The 5,988-nt window shown below is 40.2% G+C and overlaps 1 non-coding gene across 1 annotated transcript; it reads left to right on the forward strand.

The window, feature by feature from the left end:
• Positions 1-3,658: 3,658 nt before the first annotated feature.
• LOC141616299 (small nucleolar RNA R71) lies at positions 3,659-3,765 on the forward strand. Its single transcript, XR_012530655.1, has one exon. It is a non-coding gene; the product is annotated as a small nucleolar RNA R71 (small nucleolar RNA).
• The last annotated feature ends 2,223 nt before the right edge of the window (positions 3,766-5,988 follow it).

A 5,988-nucleotide genomic window follows, 5' to 3' on the forward strand; every position in this document is an offset into this window, starting at 1 on the left:
TTTACTCATTTCCTCAAAGGAGATGCGCCTACTAACATTAGCTAGGCGGAACTCGATTTTTTCCATGGTCTCTACCTTATTGGCTTTCAAAGAACTCAAGAATTCTAAGGTAAGGGAGGGGTATGTCAATTCTTTTGTTGCAAACAATTTTTCCAACCCCATGGCTTTAAAGAAGGCTCTAGTTTGCTCAAGGACACCCAACTTATCTAAGGCATCTTCACAAATAAACTTGGTGGATAGAAATTATTTTCTAGCAAACTTGGCAAAAGTGTCCCTATGGGATTTGGAAATGAAAATTACCTCCGGATAGTTCGAAAGTTGAGCAATTTCCGGAGTAGTAGATGTTGTTGCTTCCAAGGGAGGTTGTTCTTGTTGCACTTTCAAGTTTGAGCTAGCTACCACCATGGCCAACGAGGCTTTCTTTGCTTGAAGACTCTTTTATCTTGTTGAGAGTGCCTTTGCCTTTGGTGCCTTTGTTGCTCCTTTTGTCCTTGCCATTGATGCTTGAACCAAGACAAGAGTGAAAATATTCAATTTTTAAGTGTACCCAAATCGATTTCAAGATGAAAGGCTTTGCCTTTATAAATTCAAAAATCGACTCAAAGGTTGAAGATTTTGTGCTTGGTTTTGATTTTTGTTGAAAGAGGAGTGATTAATTTTTGTTAAAAGGATGTTTTGATTTGATTTTGATGAATGTGGTTGAGGGAATCTTGTTTTTGTGATGGAGAGGATGAGGGTTTTGAGTTTTTGGGGTTTATGGATAGTGTTATGAATGAAGGAATGAAGAAATGAATGTGGGAGGGGTTTATAAAAGACCCGAAAAAATTGAAATGCAGGGGGAAGACGGGCGGCTTTCCTTCGGGACGCCCGGATTCTGTCTGGATGGGCATCAGGAATTCTCGCCTAAAGATGGGCAGATTGCAGCAAAGACGCACGGATTTGTAACTGCGGGACGGGCGTCTTTCACTGAAGACGGGCAGATTCCTTTCCAGGGATTTTTCTTGTTTTTCTCAGCCAAAAAGACGGGCGTCTTCTCTTGCAGGACGGGCGTCTTTCTGAGGTCGGGCGGATTGTATTGCAGAACGCCCGGATTTGCTAACAGTCCTAGAATTTCAAAAATTCAGCTCATGAAGGACGGGCGGATTTGGACCAATACGCCCGGGTTGCCTGAAGACGGGCGGATTCTCTTGAAAACGCTCGGATTCTTCCCCTTTTACCCGGATTCAGTTCCATCCGTGTATTAGCCTATCCCGTGTCATTTCATTCTTCTTCATATCTCATGCTCTTCATTGCGGGGGCACTACTAAGGCATGGATAGCCTAGGCAATTGCTATCCCCACACTAAGCTAAAGCACTACACATCAATTGAATCATTAGTCCCTCCCTCACTTCTCTAAAAAAAATGATAATTATCTTGATCAAAGTATAAAAATCCAACAATGACAAAAATGCAAATTAAGAATTAAAATGCGAGTTAGGGAGTTAGAAATATTTACAAATGGTGGTTTAGGGACCACCAAACTCTCATTCTTTATGAGATGTCAAAGGGGCATGTCCAAGGTGTTGTTGATGTTGCTCAACACCTTGAAAAAGTAATCAAAAGCTTGTTCATTGTCATGATAAAGGTCTTCGATAGACCTTTGCTCTTGTTGTCGGTCTTGATCGATAGCATTGCCAATGTAGGGATTGAAAATCCCTTCATATTCGTCGTCCCAAAGACCACAAACTTCATTAAGTCGATCATTAAAAATCTCTTGATTTGATGGAGACAAATCTCCCATTTTCTTTTCTTGGCCAATGAGGCCATCTTCTTCATTGCTTGACTTTGGTGAGCTTTTCAAGCTCTCTTTGTTACAATTCACTTGCTCTTTGAATGGAGCATCTTCAATTTTCTTCTTCCATTGAAGTTCCGACTTCTTCCTATCATCCTTCCGGCTATAATGATCGATCATAAAACATGGCTCATGTAAACGGGAAGCTCTCATGGTCTTGTCAAGATTAAAAGTTATGCTCTCATCTCCCACTTCTAGAGTGAGCTCTCCATGTTTTACATCAATCACCGCACCCGCGGTGTGTAAGAAAGGTCTTCCTAGAATGATTGGAATGTTGGAATCTTCTTCCATATCAACAATGACAAAGTCCACCGGGATGAAAAATTTCCCAATTCGCACGGGAACATCTTCCCATATCCCTAATGGTGTCTTCGTCGATCTATCGGCCATTTGGAGTGTTATATTGGTGCATTTAAGCTCTCCCATCCCCAACCTTTTACTCACCGAGTACGGCATAACACTCACACTAGCCCCTAGATCACATAAGGCTTTGTTGATCGTGGTGTCGCCAATGGTACACGGTATTGAGAAGCTTCCCGGATCCTTGAGTTTTGGAGGTGAACTCCCTTCAAGTATTGCACTACTCACCTTAGTGAAGGCGATAGTCTCAAGCTTCCAGATCGACTTCTTCTTTGTGAGGATGTCTTTCATGTATTTCGCATAGGCCGGCACGTGATTGATTAATTCCGTGAAAGGAATTGAGACTTCCAAATTCTTCACAATTTCCATAAATTTTCCAAGTTGGTCATCAAATTTGGGCTTGTCTTGAAGACTTGGAAAAGGAAGTCTAATCACAATGGGCTCCTTCTCCTTGACCTTGTCTTCATTTTTCTTTGAAATTTCTTCTTTTGATGATTCTCCATCCTTGGAGTTTTGCACAATTTCTTCCTTATCACTAGCTTCCACAACCTCATCCTCAACTTGCTTCTTCGGTGCTTCATACCTTGTACCACTTCTCAAGTGAATGGCACTAACCGTTTCATTGTCTTGGGGGATTACTTTGAGGTGGTAATTGACCCTTTTGTCTTTGTGAGCTTGAAGATGCTAGTTGAGTCAATTGGGTTTCCAACATTTTGGTGTGAGCTAGAATGTTGTTGATGGTGGTTTCCTTTGCTTGACTATATTTTTGCATTTGAGTGAATAATTCTTGTTGATTCTTTTGCATTTGAAGGACCGCTTTTTGAACATCAAAACCTTGGTCATTTTGTTGATTGTATGGAGATTGATTTTGGTAACCTTGGTTTTGGTTGTAAAAGGGTCTTTGATTTTGGTTTCTCATGGGAGGTGGGGTGTATGTTGTTTGAGGGTTTTGAACATTTTGGCTTTTGTATGAGAGATTTGGATGGAATTTGGTGTTTTCATTGTAATAGTTGGAATAAGGGGTACCACTCTTGTATGCTTGGAAAGCATTCACTTGTTCATTTGTTCCCCTACATTCACTTTGGTCATGTCCCAAAGTTCCACAATTCTCACATATCCCACTTGGGATTGATGAAGATGCCGTCATGGCATTAACATGATGCTTTGGTGATTTTGAGGCTTCTTCAAGTCTAGCCATAGCCTTTTCAAACTTCAAATTGATGGTATCAATGTGAGCACTAAGTTGGGCACCCAATTGAGTAACGGAGTCCACTTCATGCTTTCCTCCTCTAGTAGCCTTGCGAGGTCTACTATATTGTGAGTTATGGACCGCCATTTCCTCAATTTTGTTCTAAGTTTGATTATCATCAACTTCGGTGAACATTCCATTTGATCCCATGTTGAGAATGTTCCTTGAATCTTCATATAGACCGTTCCAAAATTGTTGTACCAAAAACCACTCGCTAAGTCCATGATGAGGACATGAGCGACAAATTCCTTTGAACCGCTCCCAAGCTTCATACAAAGATTCTTCATCCCTTTGCTTAAAACCCGTAATTTGAGCTCTTAGCATGTTAGTCTTTTCCGGAGGGTAGAATTTTTTGTCGAAAGCTAGAGCCAACTTCTTCCAAGAATCAATTCCGAGAGTGGCCTTATCAAGGCCCTTCAACCATTGTTTCGCGGTGCCAATTAGAGAAAAAGGAAATAAGACCCATCGAATTTGGTCTTGAGTTATACCGGTTTGAGAAATCGCATCACAATAGTCACAAAAGGTCTCCATATGAGAGTGAGGGTCTTCACTAGGCATCCCCCAAATTGGCTTCTTTCGACTAATTGGACAAATGCGGATTTAGCAATAAAATTTCCGGTTAAATGTTGTGGTGTGGGAGTACCGTTGGGTAGGTTCTCCTCGGTGGGTACGGAATGTGATGAAAACTTAGGCATTGTGGGTTGATTTTGTGTTGTATTTTGTGTTGGGTTCACCTCACCTTCTCTTGCAAAAGGGTTGATGAACTCAATGGTTGGTTGAATATCTACAACCTCACTAATACCTCTCAAATTTCTCCTAGCAAGTCTTCTATTGGTTGTCAAAGTTCTTTCAATTTCACGATCAAAAGGTAACAAGTCACCTTGTGACCTTCTAGACATGCAAAATATCAAACAACTCGAAAACAATTAGAACAAACCTCGAGGAGTTTTGCTTCCTCAAGGCAAAGAAAGACACAACTAATAACAATGTAAGAAAATCTAAATCAAGTTAACACCGTTCCCGGCAACGGCGCCATTTTTGGTCGGACTAAATCTTTTCGGTAACTTGTCGTTAGGAGCACCTAGACCAAAACACAATTTATAGCTTCACAAACAACTCTACAATTAGTAAAGAGGCAAGTAAAGGTCGGATCCCAAGGGACGGGAATTGAGATGAGATTTCTATTGAAACTAGTGGTGTCTTAGGGGTGTCACAATTTGGGTTGATGTAGAAGGTCACTAAACTAAATAACAATGAAAGTAAACTAGCAAGATGAATTAAAAAGGGTTGTAAACAATTGATAAAAAGCACTAGGGTGTCATGGGGTCATAGGGGATTCATGGGAATTGATCATACAAACATGTTCTCAAATTATAAGCAAGCAATTATTGTTGTGATGGATTGAGTTGGGTTATATCTTACAATCCTAGGAAAGTTTGGGTCCCGGAGCCGAATCGATTAGATTGTACAACACCTACAAGTCGACTTAGTCTTCCCTACTCAATAACATGCATGGTCTAATGAGACTCGTGTTGGTTTATGTCTTACAAGTCTCATTGAAAAGGTAGGTGATGGGTAAAAAATGCAAGGATTCATAGGCTCACATTTCATCAAACATAATATGTGCATGAGTTGAGATCAAAACAAGCAAGCAAATAAACCATGAAAGCATATTAATTTAAGCATGAATCATTCCCCATGTTGGTTTCCCCTAATTACCCATTAACCCTAGCTAGGTGACTACTCACTCATTATCATGTTGAACATGCTAGCAAGGTTGTCAATTATACCAACAAAGTGAAACATGATGAATAAATGAAAGTAATTAACAATAATTAAAAAGGGATTAAGAGAATTATACCTACTAATGATTCCAATAATAAAGCAAAGAATAAAAGAAGTACTTGATGCTTGATTGAGAGGTTGTCAATCTCCCAATAATAACCCAAATAATCTTCAATTATCCAAAATAAAGGATGAACAAAAGAGAGATTAAGGAAATAAAACTTGTATTAAAACTTGATTAATTGTTGATTACAAAACTAAAGAGAGATTTTATTGATATTAACTACTCTAAGAATTGATAGGAAGAACATGCTCTTCCAATTAGACTAATGAGGTATTTATAGTGGGGATTAGGTGTAGGAATTAGGGTTAACTAAGGGCTTAAATGACGATTAAGTCCCTACTTAAGGAAACGCCGGTATTTTCTGAAGGATGGGCATGTTTCTTGAAGCTTGAAGAAACAAAGTTGTGCTGCCTTGGAATCCGTGCGTCTTAGGCTCGGGACGGCCGAATTCTATTGTCCCTGCCCGAGCGTCTTTGGGAGAAGACGGGCGTCTTCTGGTGTTGCTGCCCGGGCGTCTTGGGTAGAAGACGCACGGATTGTGGAGGTGGAGGACGTGCGTCTTCTAGGCAATCCGCACGGATTGCTGGACAGCTTCATTTCTTCTTCTTTTCTTCTTTTTCCTTCGTAAAATCCTTGGGAATTTCCTCGGGGATGCAATGATCTTTTCTCATCATTGCCCATCTACTATAATATGTACA

Source organism: Silene latifolia, chromosome 11 (genome assembly GCF_048544455.1).
Source record: "Silene latifolia isolate original U9 population chromosome 11, ASM4854445v1, whole genome shotgun sequence".
NCBI lineage: Eukaryota > Viridiplantae > Streptophyta > Magnoliopsida > Caryophyllales > Caryophyllaceae > Silene > Silene latifolia.